This window comes from Cannabis sativa, chromosome 4 (assembly GCF_029168945.1).
Source record: "Cannabis sativa cultivar Pink pepper isolate KNU-18-1 chromosome 4, ASM2916894v1, whole genome shotgun sequence".
In the NCBI taxonomy this organism is placed as follows: domain Eukaryota; kingdom Viridiplantae; phylum Streptophyta; class Magnoliopsida; order Rosales; family Cannabaceae; genus Cannabis; species Cannabis sativa.
Genome location: NC_083604.1, coordinates 13,850,759 through 13,867,453, shown reverse-complemented (window position 1 = coordinate 13,867,453; position 16,695 = coordinate 13,850,759).

Genomic DNA, 16,695 nt, shown 5'->3' with positions numbered 1-16,695 from the left:
TTCACATATATGATTAATCCAAAATTCATTTTCACACATATACATAATTTAAACTCCAATTATAAATTAGCACATAGAGCCCAAAACGAGCATTCCAACGATACCAAGAATGTCCAAAATGGAGTTCGGAGTTAAAAGTTATGGCCAAAACAAGTTTTAAAACATTCTGCCTTGCTGAACCCATATCGGGTCGCGACACTCAAGAATCGGGTCACGGCTCTTTGGTTAAAAACCTAAAAAAACTCATATTTAGGTACCGCGAAAATGCACCAAACTCAACACTAAAATACCTTGAATTGACAACAAGCTTCCAAATCAAATTGAGGTGTTTTCCAAGCATTTATACACCAAAATACACCCAATAATTGTGCACAAACTAAACTTTTAATCAATATCAACCTAATTCTACAATTTGTATCGAATTGAGCACAACACATAGCTCAAGATCAAAACCAAAGCACACATTAAGCATGTTACACCAAAGTTAATATTGTACATAAATCCACAAGCTTTGAAACTCAAAGCTTCAAAGCATAACCCAGAAATTCAAAGTATTTTTCCCAAAATTTTAACATCAACAACTAAACCAAAGACTTCCATAAACACCAAGATGATTCTAGCATGAACCTAATAACTAGGGTGTTCATAAAAACCGATAAATGGGAATCGACCAAATCGTAACCGAATTTTCGGTTCCACGTCATCATCGAATTTGGCAATCGGTTTTGATTTTGGTTTTTTTGACATGGTGGTCGGTTTTGGTTTTTAAAATAAAAAAATGGTTAAACCAAAAAACTGTCAAAACCGCTAAAAATTGCAATAAACTGCCCGAAATCACCAAACCGAAAAAACCACTAAAAACTGCCAAAAACCGTACGGTCGATTTTATATGGTTATAATTTCTAAACGGTCGGTTACGATTTTTGTAAAATAAAAACTGTAACGGATTGGTCGGTTATAAAATTGTAAAAACCGACCATAACCAACCAATTTTCACCTCTACTATTAACAAAATCATACCATAATCACCAAAAATTCCCTCAATTACAACAACATGCAACCACAAATTCAAGAGCACCTATAACATCATAAGCAAGCTCAAAATCAAGAAAATTCAAGTAAGAAAAGAAGATCAAATTAGTACCTGATGCTCTCCAAGTTCTAAGGAAGAGAACCCACACAAATTCCACACCAAATCCAAGCTAGGGGCCCCCGTAAGCAATCCCCTTTGGGTAAGCGTTCAACTTCTGACTCAATCTGCACCAGCCACCAGCATGGCTGGAGCACAGCAAAGTTCCCGAAGTAAGAGGTCTTCTAAAGTTAGTACACGGTCTAAAGATAAGAGATAAAGGAGAGGGTATACGCCCCAACGTACACAATACACCGAGCTCATAGACTCTCAGGAACGTGTATATTTTTAAATACGCATTACCAAAAATCTCCTCCTTTGTACAGGGACAGCTCTCGGCGGGACCCCAGCAAAAGGTGTGACTATCACAATGATATTGGTCATACCACGAACGAGTGCAAAAATTTAAAAGATGAAATTAAAAGCTTAATCTGATTGGGCATCTTATATACGTGGATCAAAAATAGGTTGCCACACTTGAATCCAGTCCAAACCGGATGCCCAGTGTCTCAGGGAGGAACTGCGATAGCGCTGGAGGGTCAGGTACCTCTAGGAGGGATGCCCCTTCAACAGGCACCTGGAATACCACCTCAAACTAATGGGAGAGTCACTATGATCTCCGGAGGCCCTCATATTGGAGAGACCACTAGAAATGAGCTAAAGTGTTATGTTGGGGCCCTAAAACACGATAAGGAGATATGGGAAGTTACTCAACTTTCGGCTCAAAGGCCCACGCTCATGGATCAACCCATTACTTTTACTGAGGAAGATGTAAGGCCAGTGCGCTTTCCGCATCATGACCCTCTGGTCATCGAAACTCCTATTTTAAATAAGGTCGTGGCCAGAATATTAGTGGACAATGGAAGCTCCGTAAACTTGCTATTCAACAATGCTTTCGCGACCATTAGGCTCACTGACAGAGACCTCTCCCCCAGCGGTTCTTAATGGGACAACCCTCATCCCTATGGGAAAAATTAGGGTCCCGGTTACCTTGTGTCCTAACACCCTCGAAGCACGTTCAAGTATTGCACCTTTGTAGTGGTGGACTGTCCCACTGCCTACAACGCCATTCTTGGTAGGCCGGCCTTGGTCGACTTTTGAGCAATTACATCCATCTGACACATGTGCCTCAAGTTTCCTACCCAGGAGGCAAGAGTAGGGACAGTGAGGGGGAATCAAGGAGAAGCAAGACAGTGTTATAACACCGCATTACATTTGTCAGTCCTGACGATACAAGGGATGTGACCAATTTTGGCAGAAGAACAGGATGAGTTGGACCCTCATATTAGTTATGAAGCAGCGTTAGAACACATGGAGGATATTGAGGAAGTGAGGGTGTGTGACCTCAACCCATGTAAAGTTGTTCGTCTAGGGAAAAGCCTAGAACCGGAGGAGCGGAGTAAAATCATGGACACCATAAAGGCATCTACGGACGTATTTTCTTAGTGCCATGGGGACATGACCAGAAAAAGTCCCCACGTGATCACCCATGTCCTAAATGTCAACCCAGATATGCCTCTGGTTCAACAAAAGAGACGTCCACTAGACCCAGTAAAGGTTGACGCACTGGAAAAGGAGGTGGACAAATTATTATCAAATATTTTTGTCAGGAATGTATACTACCCAGAATGGCTGGCCAATCCGGTTCTGGTACCTAAACCAAACGGAACATGGCAAGTCTACATCGACTTCACTGATCTCAACAAAGCTTGCCTAAGGATTACTTCTCGTTGCCTAGAATTGATCAAATGGTAGATGCCACCTCGAGTTTCGAGCTATTGTCTTTTATGGATGCTTACTCTAGGTACAATCAGATCAAAATGCATGTCGTTGACCAAGAGTGTACCGGCTTCAGGACTGAAAAGGGGGTAAATTGTTACCTGGTCATGCCCTTCGGATTGAAAAATGCCGGAGCAACCTATCAGTGCATGGTCAACTAGATGTTCAAGGGTCTCTTGGGACAAAACATGGAGGTATACGTAGACAAAGTGCTGGTCAAATCCAAAACATGCATGGGCCATGTAGACCACCTGCAGAATGCTTTGAGGTACTCCGGAGGTATGGTATGAAAGTTAATTCCAAAATGCACTTTTGGTGTTAAATCAGTAGAATTTCTAGAATTCATAGTGAGTCAATGCGGGATAGAGGCAAACCCTGAAAAAAATACAAGCTTTATTGAATATGCCTTCCCCAAAGAAACACATGGACGTACAAAGCCTAACCGGGAAGGTTGCTGCTTTAAGTCGCTTCATCTCCTGCTCAATCGACAAGTGCATCCCGTTCTTTAACATCTTGAAGAAATGTCAAAAAGTTTGAATGGACCGAAGAATGCGAAGAAGCATTCAAAAAATTGAAAGAACACATGGCTAAGCCACCAGTACTATCAAAACCAGTTCACAGAGAAGACTTATATTTATATTTAGCCGTTTCTGAGAACATAGTCAGCGCAACTCTGGTCTGGGAGGAAGAAAAAGTTCAACACCCAGTATATTACATCAGCAAACGCATGATAGGAGCTTAAATTTGGTATCCCCTGATCAAAAAAACTAGCTTTCTGTCTCTTGATTGCATCCAGGAAGCTCAGACCTTTCTTCCAGGCTCACTCCATCAAGGTATTTACAAATCACCCGCTTTGACAAGTTTTACAGAAGCCCAAGGCCTCAGGGAGGCTCCTCAAGTGGGCCATGGAGTTAAGCCAATTTGACATACAGTACATCCCACGCATCTCGATTAAAGGCCATGCATTAGTAGACTTTATTGTAGAATGCAACAAGACGGAGGCCAGTGCCAGTATGCCAACTCAAGATATGCCCACATGGAAAGTATATGTTGACATAACGTCCAATAAAAATGGGTCTGGGGCTGGAATAACAATGATCTCACTTGACGGGTTACGACTTCAGGCTGCCCTACGGTTCACGTTCTCGGCCTCCAACAACGAGGCTGAGTATGAAGCCTTAATAGCAGGGTTGAGATTGGCTAAGGCTATAGGGGCCAGCAGAGTAGAAGTGTACAGTGATTCACAATTGGTGGTCAACCATGTGTTAGGAGAATACCAGATTTGGAGAGAAAAGATGGTTGCTTACGTATCAGTGGTCAGGGAATCACTGGAAGAATTTAAGGAATACAAAGTGGAGCGAATCCCACGAGAAAAGAACACCCATGCAGACTTCCTGGCCAAGCTAGCCTCAGATAGTGAGATAGAGAAGTTGGGGGTGGTACCTGTTGAACACCTTACAAAACCTAGCATTCGAGCCTAAGAAAGAGTGGCTACCAATGAGCAAGGGTCAAGTTGGATGGACCCTATCATTAAATACATAACAATAGGAGAACTGCCTCAAGAAAGGACCATGTCTAGAAATTTATAGTACCAAACTCATCGGAATTTAATGATCGATGGTATTCTCTATCGAAGGGGGCTCAACATGCCATATTTGAGGTGTGTGTCAAATCGTGAAGCTAGACAGATCATGCAGGAGTCTATGAGGGATTTTGTGGAGACCACACCGGAGGACCAAGCCTCTCAAAGAAAATATTAAGGCAAGGGTATTTTTGGCCCACAATGAAAAAGGATTGTATAGACTACATCCTTAAGTGTGATCCATGCTAGAGGTTTGCAAATATCCCAAGGACCCCACTCAATGAAATTACTTTGATGACTAGCCCTTGACCCTTTGCAGTGTGGGAGATAGATCTGATTGGCTCCCTACCCACGGGAAAAGGTGGGGTGAAATATGCCATAGTGGCAGTGGATTATTACACAAAGTGGACAGAGGCCGAACCCATGAACACCATAACTTCCAAGAAAGCCTTGGACTTTGTCATAAAGAATATCGTTTGTTGATATGGGTTGTCTCACAAGATAGTCTTAGACAATGGAAAGCAATTCGACTGTGACAAATTCACAGACTTTTGCGATCAATACAGAGTCATCAAAAGTTTCTCTGCGGTCGTGAGGCCACAAACAAATGGTCAGGCGGAAGCTATCAATGAGATACTCAAGCTCACCCTAAAGAAAAGACTCTTGTCTTGTAAAAATAATTGGCTTGAGGAACTGCCATGCGTGTTATGGGCCTACCGAACCACTGCAAGAACCACAACCAGACACTCCCCATTCTCAATGGTGTACAGATGCGAAGCCATGGTCCTAGTAGAGGCTATAATCCCATCCCACAGAAGAGCCACTTATGATCCAGCAAAGAACCAAGCCCTGCTGCAAGAGGCATTGGATCTAGTAGACGAGCTCTGGGAGGAATCTCAAATACGCATGGCAGCATACCAAAAGAAAGTGGCAAAATACTTTAATTCCAAAGTAAAAAATAAGAAATTTGCCATTGGCAATCTAGTTCGAAGAAGGGTCTTCCCGGCCTCCCAAGAGCCAGGAGTGGGGGTACTTGGGCCAAATTGGGAAGGCTCGTACGAAATTGATGATGAAATAGACTTCGGGACTTATAAACTCAAGAGAATGAACGGATACATAGTACCTAGAGCCTGGAATGCTAACCATCTCTGCAAGTACTATCAATAGTTAGGAGTTCAGTATTTAAATTCTTCTTTATTTTGTAAGTTACCCTGTGCCAGACAAAATATATGTGATTATCCCACATAAATTTAAGCTAAGTGATCCAAAAAGTTCTTTTTTACGCCACTTAGGGGGTACTAAGGCATAAAATATGTGCAGAAATAGGCCAGACATAAAGAAAGTAAAATAAATATAAACTTATAATATAAGTTGTCCAAAATGTAAATAACAAAAGGCCTGTGGTCAGGCTATAATAGTCTCCCCTTACCTAAAATACAAATAATAAATATAAAAATAATATTGTCTTTAAACGGGGTAGGGGAATAAGCGAATCATAAAATGAAAAGAAGAGAGGTTTAATCAATCAGCTCGTGGAGGAAGACGGGAGCCCTTGCGCTCGGCCAGGATAGCTCCAGTTTCTTGTTCTTTTCCCAAAACTGAGCCAAAACGGCCTCAGGATCGGGAAGGAAGGGGAGACGAGGTTTAAACTTGTTGGCTTTCTAGCACATGAACACCCCATCCTCAAAGCGCTTCTCACAGTGCTTACAAGTAACTGGAGCCAGTAAGGCCTCCCTCGCAGCCTTGGCAACCTCTTCTTGAGTCCGGTCCCAGAATTCATGAAGCTCCATGAGTTCTATGGTCAGATTTTTCGTTGTCTCCAAGTCACTCTGGTGCAGCTCTTCTAGAGACTTAAGCTTCAAGGCGAGTTCTTGGTTTTCCTCTTTAGAGTCCCAAAGATCCTTTTTTCATGAGGCAGCGATATCGTCATTAGCCTTCAGCGCCGCCTGATGATCCCGCTCCATGAGAGCCTTCTCTGCCAGAGCCTCGTCATGAAGGGCCTCTGACTCCCAGAGCTTCCTCATCACCCCGTCCATGCCACCAAACTCTGACATGGTGAAACCATGATCGATCAAAGTTTTGGAAAGTCGACTGGCCTCCGCAGCAATCTTGCAACAAAAATAATGAGGTTGGAACTTTGAAAATAAAGCATGAAAGGAGGCACAAAAAATTGATACTTACCGAAGTCAGGGCAACACTCATGTCCTGGATCTGGTAAACAAGGTTGGAAAAAGCACAAGTTGCATACCTCTTGGTGGGGAGCTGGGTTAAATCTGTAGCAAAATGACTCACCATTTCGGAAGCAAATAGAGCCATGTTAGGGCCCACAAAACATTTGAACCAGTTTGTCATGTGATCCAAATTCAAATCCCAAACGTCTCCGGTATACTCACGTCAAAAAGGCCCATTTAGAGCCTCCCTCAACCACTTTTTTCAAGGTCTCTGCTTCAGCGTCTCCCTTGGACAGTTGTTCCACAGCATAATTGTGTTTGGCAATGCAGAGTTGGATCCTTTCTTCATCAGGATGGGCAGGAGTCAGAATGATGCCTGGAGGGGCCAGATACTCATCGACCTCAAAGGGAATACCTGAATAGGCACAAGGGTCGGGGGTGTCATCCCTCTTCAGCTTCTTGGAAGGGTCCAGCTCAGAAGCAATGCTTTTACGCTTCCAGGAGGGACAACCTCCTCTTCCTCCTCGTCAATCAAAACCACCTCCTGGTTCCCACTAGCTTCAACAGCACGACCCCCGGAGTCACGCTAACTCGAGGGTGCTTCAGTGCTTCTGTCTCAGGGCTATGGGACTGGGCTAGGGCGTCAAGGAGATCCTCCATAGGTTTCGCTGTTCAAAATGAGCAAAGGGTCAGAATGACATCAAAAATTATAAGTGCAAGTATAGTGCAGCAAGACTAATCCTACCCTGGGGGTCTATCTCATCCTTAGCAAACTTAAAAATTTAAAAGCTGGTGCCGTCATACCCTAAAAGGTTATCTGAAGGAAGAAAGCAACTCGAAGTCATGAAGGAGGAATGATCCAAATGGATTGGTACGGGAGGACCAAGGCCCATCCACCGACCCAAGAAATGACTTAAATTGGAGAAATAAAAATCCTTGGTGTTATCACCCCACCGGGAATGGGGCATCTGAAAGCTATATAATCTTTTATCAAATTCCATTGGCCTTAAGTTAACATAGTCTGGGGTAGAGGGAACGGAGTGAATATTTAAAGGAGACTTACAGGCTCCGGAAGTGCTTGCATCAGGTGCTTCAGGGTTTAGAACCGAGAACGAAAATTTGGGCCGGACCGACATCTTCTCCTTCCCTGTCTCCTCTTAGGATACCTTCCCGAAGGCAGCCTGCAGACGAGCATACTCGAGCTCCTGCTCCCTCTTGTACCTATACTTGTTGTATTTATCTTCCGCGAATGAAATAATGTTCTCCCTGAGTGCCTTCTCGCTCTCAGGATTCCGGACGTCGACATAGATGACGTTGGACAAGTTGAAGTCTTCAACAGATTGACTCTCCAGAATCAACTTGGCCCTCCTACAGTTAACAGTCGTCACCAAATCGCCCACATTCAAGTCTTCCTTATTATAACTTGCAAACACTTGCGCGTGGTTTAGGAGAGTTGGGTGGGGGCGGTACGGTGCATGGGGGGAATCCTGACCTAGTCCGTCAGCAGATCCGGAGGCTCGAAGGCCTTGACCTGAAAGAGAAGAAAAATCAATGACGGTACTCTTTTACATTCTTTTGAAAATTAAAGGGTACTAGGGTCTCATTGGCTGGATGGGCCTGAAGCCTGTAAACACCATCTTTAAACTTGTCCCCCTTCTTGGGGACTGAAAGTAGTTCGTAAAAATATAAAATTTCTGCAGGACTAGGCGGACCCCAGTTCCTGGCTACATAAACAATAAATAAGCCTGACAACAGGTGATAGGCTTGTGCAATCAATTGGTAGGGTGAAAGCCTAACAAAAACAAGGAAGTCAATGAAATAATCCTAGAGGGGAAGCATAGCTCCGAACATCAGATGAGTCTGACTCCAAGCCCTGAAGCCATTGTAGTTGTGATTTGGCATTTCCTCGTTCCTGGGAAGACGGTGGTAAACTCCAAAACTGGAAGGTTTGATCCTAGCAACAATGACAATCTTCTCCAGTTGATGGGCGCAAGTTAAGGTCGAATACAGTTCGTTAGCCTTCCAACCGTTAGAATAGCACACAAGCTTCTTGTATATAATTGGGCTCTCCATAACCTCCTCCAAGGTGGCAAGTTTCTTTGGCCCCTTTTTGGAGGATTTAGCTTCAGTAGTCGCAAAGGTGGACATGGAATTGGTCTGGTGAAGATTAAGAATTTCTTGGTCGAACCCGAAGAAACCGTGCGTGTGAAGATCACGAAGGACTTCACTCATCTGAAAAAACAACAAGAAATCTAGCATTTAGCCTCCACATCAAACCCTAAGTCAAAAATGGGGAATGGGGGTCCCCTAACTGTTGGAAAGAGGGCCCCTATGGATGGCTGTCAAAAGGAATACAACGATTCACAAAGACAGACATCGGGTGCAAAATATCCAAGCAACAAAGGAAAGGAAAGGAAAGGAAATATGCGAGTATGAAAACCGATTCAGACCACCAAAAAAGGGCGTACAAAAAAACCCTCATTCTCAACCCTCGTCCCAGAAAAAAAAGAAAAACAATGCATACACAACGAAACCAGCAAATAAAATAAAATATATGGCAACAAAAAGATACAAGTCAACGGACGCCCGTCGAAGGGGGCATCACACTAGTAGCGACCATGGCCGTCATTTCGAAAAAAGCCAAGCAAATCATATTAATACACACTTTATTATCACTACTTGCCCTAGCAGATGAAAGAAATGTATAAACAGAAAACTTACACAAAGACAGCAAGGCAGGGGCCGAAGACTTTTGGTGGTGGTAATACTTCGCCTGACAACGATAGAGGAAGAGCAGAAGAAAATCAGGGGCGTCTGAAATTTGTCGAATGGGTTTGAAATTTTGAAACTAAAGGGTAGTAGATTTGACCCAGATGGGGAAAGTGTTGGCTTTTATAAACCATTTGGGGTGCGAGGCAGCGTCGATCAAATACCATCGTACGGTTAGGGTTCACAACGGTTTAGATTCCTCGATCCAACGGATGGGATGAATGGGTATGATGAAGAGAAAGGGCGATTGAAACGCTTAAGTACCTTTCTGACACCGACATTGATGGAAGGGACTGTCAATAGGCGGGAGACAAATTGTTTACTGTAAAAGCAACAAAGGCCAATGATGACGATCATAAATATTGCCCATACGCCTGAGACACGTGTCATTGTATTTATTGGTGCCAGATGCGATTCACAAGTCTCATTTACCTACGACTAAATAAGACTTGGGGTAAATGCTGCTCCCATTTATTCCCAATATACATGGTAGCTGCTGTGTCTGACATGTGGTTGACATGGACACGTCACCCGAAGATGAGTCCAAGACTTAACAAAACCACCTGAAGAATCAAAATGAACGAGTTGAAGTGCCAATTCCTAAACATGAGCGAAAGGTTTATCTTCTTCTTCGGGAGCCAAGGCATGGACAAGCTTCTCCGGGCCAGAAAGGCTGGGGTTGAACAATCAATTTGCATTTAATGCGACATGGGGAAAACATCTGGGCACGCCCATAAGAGGACGTGTCAGACGTCATAAACTTAATTTGGGGCGATTACACGATAATCAAGGAAGCTAGTGACGACTCCATTATGAAGAATCGCATCAATCAAGAAGGGATGAATGCTAATCTCACCTAACACCTACGCAACCTACTACGTAGCTTATGCATGCCCTATTTTGTACTTTCTGAGAACTTGTGCATGCCCATAGTTGGCAGTTAAAGACAAGTTACTCTTTTTTTTCTACCCACCAATCGTTATAAATACCCCTCACAAAAATTAGGAAGGGGATATAGAAAAAGGGACACAGAAACATTCTCTATAAGAAATACTCTCTCATTAATAACAGAGACTCGTAGACTACAGCTCATTAATGCCTGAACCACGTAAAAACTACCTGCAATAATTATCCCTAAGCTCTCATTTTTACATTATTCATTTGGTTGCCAAAAATCTCGGTCAACAAAGGTCATTTTATAAAATTAATTAAATAATGCAAAATATAAAATATCTGACCTTATATTTAAAAATAAGATAAAATAATCAAATTTTAAAAATAAGATAACCAATTAATAAAAAAAAAATAGATTTTATCCACTTTTAGATTCAAAATCTACTAATATCTAAATTAATTAAAATAAAATTAATTAATTTTATTCTGATAATTAGATTTGAGATTTGAAAAATAAAAATCTAAATTCAAAATTACACAAAAAATTTGAAATTAATTCCATGAAAAAATGAAAAAATTGAAAAAATTTGCATTGGGTGCGTATGGGAGTGCATAGCTGAGGATTCTCGGTGCTGGAAGCTGCATGCAGCCTCTCCACGCACGGAATGGGCCTTCAGGCAGGCACCTGGGCGTGTTCTTTTGGACAGCCCCGTGTCTGAATGCGCGTGCACCCGAGTGACGCTCAGGGGTCTGCGCGCATGTAAGCACCCGATTCTTGATTTTTTTTGAATTTTCAAAAAATCATAATTAATTCAAATAAAATCGAAATCAAATTCTGTAAAAAAAAAAGTAAATCGCTTAATTTTTCCTTACTATCTAAGAAAAATAATTTCAGAACAAAATTCTAATTATTTTACATAAATATTTCGCAAACATCAAACAATCATTAATAAAAACATAGAACAATATGAATCACATCCAAATCACACATATATCGTTTTAAATCTATATTTTTTGAAAGTAAATCATTAACATGGCTCTGAGACCAGTTGTTGGATTATATTTTACCATGACCTAAATTTACTGACAAGTATGTTTTTAACATCATAAATATGAACTTCTAAAATGATAAAAATCAAACACATATAAAGTATGAGAAACCTTATATTGGTTGCAGCAGAATTAAATGACTCATACCGCTTAGATCTCTAACCCTTGTTCCTTTCTATCACAGAGTATAATCAAGATCTGAGCTCGACACTCCTTCAGTTGTTTGGATTCTTCACAGTCTTACACGCTATGATTGAGGACTAACTTGCTATGGGTGGACATGCACTCAATCACTAAAGGCTCAAATTTTGATGGTGAAAAATTGTAACGCCCGTATTTTAAATTTACAAAACTCGAAGGATAACTTAATTATATTATCTCTTTATAATCATATGGGTCGGGATCCCGAGTATCAAAATACAATTTAAAAGTATTTTACTAATATGTACATCTAATATTTTTTAAAAAAAACTTGCTAGCATGCAACCTCAAAATACAGACTACAAAATAATAACAGAAAACGAAACCCTCCAGGCTGCACTGCCGCGATATGTACAATCACTGCCAAGCTCTATCTCACTGTTCCTCCAGCTTTGCTTTTCCTTTACCTACACAAGGTAGCAAACTGATGAGTCAACAGACTCAGTAAGATATGCAAGAATTATATAAAAATAATGCGATGTCGGCTTTATGATTAAGCCGCCCTGAGCTCAATAATCAAGCTCACCAAATGGTTAAGAACGTTCTTAAGGGTAGTATGACTACTGTACCAAATGCACTAAAGTACCAATTTTGTACTCGTGTTGGTAGAGCCCTAACTGTACTCCCGGGAATTACTAAGTGTTGTACAACGAACACGACGTACCCTTGGTACTCGTGTTGGTAACACCGTAATCACAATTATAAACAACACTATACTAACACTCTATAAATCACATTTAAACTAGTGCTAGTAGTGCAAATATATAAAACAAGCATATATATTCTTATATATATTCTTATGCTATCTTACCTTGTTCTGTGCTCAAGTGTGCCGGTCAGCCTCAGTGGAAACGCAGCTCGACGCTTTACAGGGCCCTAAACCATAATTTTCAAAATTCGATGAGAGACACGCTAAAACACTTATCGAGGTTTTAAAATAGAAACTAAGCTTAACCCTATCGATAAATTGGATGCCAATACCCTAAATTACGCAAAAACGGGAAAAACTAAGGCTCGGGAAAAAGCCCCAACCGGCAGACCGGTTCCCAACCGGAAGTCCGGTTCCTGGGACCAACCGGTCGACCGGTTGCCACAGGTTCCCAGGAACCAGAATTCCGGTTCTGGTCTGGGAACCAAAAATCCGACCCCTCAACCTCAAATCCAACCCAAACCTTGTGAAACTCTCCAGTACACCTGTATATACCCAAACAAACTCAAACCAACCAAAAGAACTCAACAAAACCCTCAAAATCCAAATTTACCATTAAAGCTCAAAGTTGAAGTTCTCAAACTCCAACTTTGCTTTAACAACACAAACATCTCTAAAAACAGCTTGAAATCTATAAAATAAACATAATTTAACTTAAGAATATCACAGCATAAAACCCCAACATCAACAGCCACTTAAAACCTAAAATTCAACATAAACCTAACTTCAATTTAAGAAACACAAGCAAAGAAGAATAAATATAGGTATTACCTCCAATTAGAATTGCTCAAATCCTACTGAGATTCCTACAGCAACAATGAAATCCAACCCTAGAAGCTCCTCTAGTGGATTCGAGAGAGAGAGAGAAGAAGAAAGGTGGAAAAAGGGTCAAAGGTTCAACTCATCCCATGAAGAATTTTCCTCTTCTTTTAGTTTTTATTCCTTTATTTCCAATAAAATCAAATTCCAATGATAATATACATCCTCAAATAGGACAAAAGTCCACTTAGCCTAATACCTATTTTACCCTTACACATAAAAATAAGATTAAAACCAACTAAGGGTAGTTTAGTCACTTTCCGAACCCCGAAAATTCCAACACCGCTGAAACCTAACAATGATACTCCGATAACATTCTATATCATATAAAATATGACTCTCTAAAGGCCCAACGTCGCTTTCCACAGCTTCCGAACACAATCACAGAAATTGGGTAATTTACATAAAATAGCATAATAACATATATAATAATAAATATATTTCCAAAATATACATTTCATAATTATAAATTAATCTCATACATAATTCCTAATTATTTAATAATTCAAAGCATTAATCATATGTGGTCTTTACAAAAATACTATAGAATTTCAAAATAGTAGAGAGAAAAGAAGAAGAAGTCTCAAAACACTAGTTGTCTGACAGAATGAAAACTAAGTTTTGAAGCATTAGTTGGATAATGAGATTATTCGTTTTATTTTATACTTATTCACTTAGGGTTAGGATTGAATTATTTGGAATAAAAAATGATAAAATAATAGCAAAAATAGGAGCATAGTGGCCGACCATATCTGGCCCCAACACTAGTTAGATTTTTCTCATTTTTTAACCATTTATCTATTATTTCACAAATTCTAAAATTTACAAATCTAATCCTATAAATGTCAAAACTATTTATTTAATAATTATCAAATAAAATTGTCATTTATATTATTTATTAATTAGAGTCCACAAAGTCTCTTAATCAACAAATAAACTCTAAAATTCTATTTCTTCACAATCAAGTCATATTTTAGTGAAAAATTCATAAACTAGACATAGTCTAATTTTAGAATAATAATTGATTATTTAAAATTAATTAACTGAGTCTTACAAGAAGTTTGTCGCAACTAGTACGAGGACCATGGGCCTATATAACCGAGCTTCCAATAAGTAGATCTAGATTTCACCAAGTAAATTCTCTAACTTATTAATTCCTCCTTGCACCACTATAGATTTGGAATTACACTCTCAATTATATAGAACGCTCTATATGTTTCACGATATAGATATGCTATGAGATTATCCACTTGTTATAATCCTAATAAGCAATGATCCTCTATAGATGATTTACATTGAGCAGGGACTAATTGATCGTTACACCCTTCAATGTATTTTATCCTTAAAACACTTAGCTTCCTATAAATGACATTCCAGTGAACTAATATAATCACTGAAATGAGTACTTAACCATTTATCTCTGTTAAGTTAAGCTCGAAGGAAATCATCGTTTGATTTCTATATCCGGATAGAAGTTATAGATTCCATATCAATGATTAGCGCTCCCACTCAATTGAATTACCATGTTCTTAATCTATATGTCACGAGAAGAACTATTCGGTCGACTTTAACGAACAAATGTAAGAACACAAATAATACAACTGAACTAGAACCTAACCATCTCAGGATTGAGATCACTAGATCTAAGATCAACTAGGTGATATTGAATTGAATAGATATTACGGTAAGTTTATCATATCTAATTCAAGTTCAATATCAGTCCCTTCCGATGCATACTCCATACATCCAACCCAAGCTTACTTTAACCAATGCCCTGGAAAAGACATAGCACTTATCCAAGGTGCAAGTAAACTACATTGTAGATTATCCTATCAGTTAAACCATGTGTACTGATAAATCATAGGAATACATTTAATCACGCAATCTTGATTACTTTCTACTGTGTTGACAACACAATAAACAAGAATATCAATGTGATAAGGATTTGGATGAATTTATAAATTAAATAAATAAATGAATGAGCACATAAACCAAATAACATATTAAATAAGTAATGAAAATAAATCTGTTTCTTTATTAATAATTGAATAAAAAAGATTACATTGAAATAGATTTTTATTTAGGTCACAAAGCCCAACATCACCAATGGCTGGCTCGCTAATTCCTGGCCTTGTGTCTCCAGCATAATACTGGGGACCAGATCCAGTTGTGGTGCCCGGGGTTTGCTCCACGTGGGTTCTTCCTTCACTAGGAGGCGACAACAAAGGGTCCTCCCTAGGTGGCATAGGTCGATTATTCAGACCCACATGAATGGTTGTGTCGACCTGGCCAGTTGTGGTGGCCAGGTTTGTGGTGCATACCGAGATGGCAGGGGTGGCCACATCTATCGTGTTTGTGGAGATTCCAGTTGTGGCTGGAACACGAACATCAGGATCTGACGCCGTAGGATCTTGAGGAAGACCCGAAGAGGCAGATGTTGTAGTTGGATTTCTCCTTGTGTTAACCATGACATTTGATCAGATAAATTAACAAGTTGCTCTCAATGAAAGCACCAAACTGTTGACCTCAAATTTGGCCAATCGACAGCGGAGTCATATTTATTACTGATGCTTGCCACGTGTTATATAATTAGAACAGAAAAGTAAATAGACATGAGACTTTTATAGAGGTTCAACCGCATTAGTTAGTCGAAAATGACCTACTCCTCTTTTAGTTGTATGGATACCAGAGATAATGCTACTCAAATCACAAGTATTTTAGAATCTGTAGTAGCTCTCTTAAGATTACAATATGAGAATTGATGTGGCAAATCTCCAAAGAGAGAGATTGAGCCTATGCATGAGAGAGAGAGAGAGAGAGAGAGAGAGAGAGAGAGAGAGAGAGAGAGACAGAGAGAGAGAGAGAGAGATGAGATGAGTATCAAACTTAGAGCTTAAGACTTAGGGATTGAGACTAAGAGAGTTAAGGTTTGACTAATGCTCTTTATGTAGTAGAGCTTACATCCCTAAATTTCTTTAAAAATAGGTAAATAAAGCTATTATTTACATAATAAATTAATAAAGTTTAAATGACTAAATTGCCCCTCAAAAATAGGGAAGTTGCTGATATTTTCTCTCTATTTTTGCGGGTTGTTATGTCCTAATTCATTGCTTGACTTGTTGTCCATGGATGAAAGTTGCGCACCAAAAACCTACCAGGAAAAAAGTTGGTTGGCCATGTCAGAGTGCATGCTAATCGGCCACATTTGGAAGCTGGCCGGCCTATGCTGGCCATAGGGTCGACTAGGGGTGGCCGGCCAATCCCCTTGAGGTGGCTAGTTCGTCATTTCATCGTCCCTCCTAAGTACTCGGACCCCTTGTTGGTTGAAGGGCTGAGTAGATGGCTTGGCCTTCTTGTTGGCGAGTTGTACTCCAACGCGGCATTGATGTCAGCCACGTGAACATGCCACGTTAGGTAGGCAAAAATCAAGATAACATGTTATATTTTTATTGTAACCATGATAATTATATTTTTGTTGACATGTAATAGCAGATTACCAACAAATAAAAATTTATTAATTAAATTAATTATAATTAACTAATTTTTTAAAATATTTAATTTTTAATTTGAATATTTAATATGACCATTTATA